Source organism: Galeopterus variegatus, unplaced genomic scaffold (genome assembly GCF_000696425.1).
Source record: "Galeopterus variegatus unplaced genomic scaffold, G_variegatus-3.0.2 Scaffold1322, whole genome shotgun sequence".
Taxonomy (NCBI): domain Eukaryota; kingdom Metazoa; phylum Chordata; class Mammalia; order Dermoptera; family Cynocephalidae; genus Galeopterus; species Galeopterus variegatus.
In genome coordinates, this window is record NW_007727433.1 from 229,863 (window position 1) to 231,097 (window position 1,235).

General features: G+C 30.6%; 1 pseudogene; it reads right to left on the bottom strand.

Annotated features, from left to right (window-relative positions):
* Positions 1 to 444: 444 nt before the first annotated feature.
* LOC103593341 lies at positions 445 to 833 on the bottom strand (annotated as a pseudogene).
* Positions 834 to 1,235: the final 402 nt, after the last annotated feature.

The window sequence follows — 1,235 nt, forward strand, 5'->3', positions numbered from 1 at the left end:
CGCCGCTTGGGAGCGTGGCGGCGCTCNATCCGTTGCCGGACACGAAAAAAGACAAAAAATAAATAAATAAATAAAATAAAATATAAATATATGTATATAGTATAACAACTATATGCACCTAACAACAGAGACCCAAAATAAATAAAACAAAAATTGACATAGTTGAAGAAACAGATATTTCTACAATAATAATTGGATGCTTTAATAGTCCACTTTCAATAATTAATAGAACATCCACAGAAGATCAACAAGGAAATAGAGTATTTGAACAACACTATAAACAATTACACCTAACAGACGTATGCAGAACATTCNTCAGATAGACCCTATATTAGGCCATAAAACAAGTCTTAATAAATTTTATTGATTGATTGATTCATTCATTTTTAAACAATATTTGAGATTATTAAGCAAATTTTTTAAAGTATTATAATGTGTTTGATTTTCATCAGTTTCAAGATTTATGTTACTCCCAAATTTTGCATATAACTGAACTTTCAAATCTACTAACACCCACTGAATGGATTCCACTCTGGATTCTAAGGCATCGATTTCTTTTTGCAATTTTTTCTTTGCTCCTTCTAACATTTCTTGTGTTTATTCTTGAGGATGGCCAATGGAAACACCCCCAATTTGATAAAGCAGTCATCACCTGCAAGTATGATGTCATCACAAGCATCTTCTAAATTTTGAAGATTTTTCTTTTTTACTTCTATTTCTTCCTTTAGCTCTGTGATTCTACCCGTATTCCATGAAAATTTGTTTATCTTTTGTTGATATTCTAAAGTAACATTGACATTTTCTGCAGCTGCCTTCTTCATAGTGACTGCCATCTTGGGCATATTAATAAATTTTATTTATTTATATTTAATAAATTTTAAAAGGTTGAAATCATACAAACTATCTTTTCTGATCACTAGAAATCAATGACAGAAGGAAAACTGGAAAATTCACAAGCATGGGGAAATTGAACAACACACTCACACAACCAATGGGTCAAAGAAATCACAAAAGAAATTAGAAAATACCTTGAAATGAATGGAATGAAAAATACAACATGCAAAAACCTATGTGATGCAGCAAAAGTAGCACTCAGAGGGAAATTCATAGCAGTGAATGGCTATATTAAAACAGGAAAAAACTAAGCACCCAATCTGAGGTCACAGTCTTAGTTTTTAAAAATTCATATAAGTGTACCATCAGCCTTCTTTATATTACAAAAGTTTTTTTTTTTT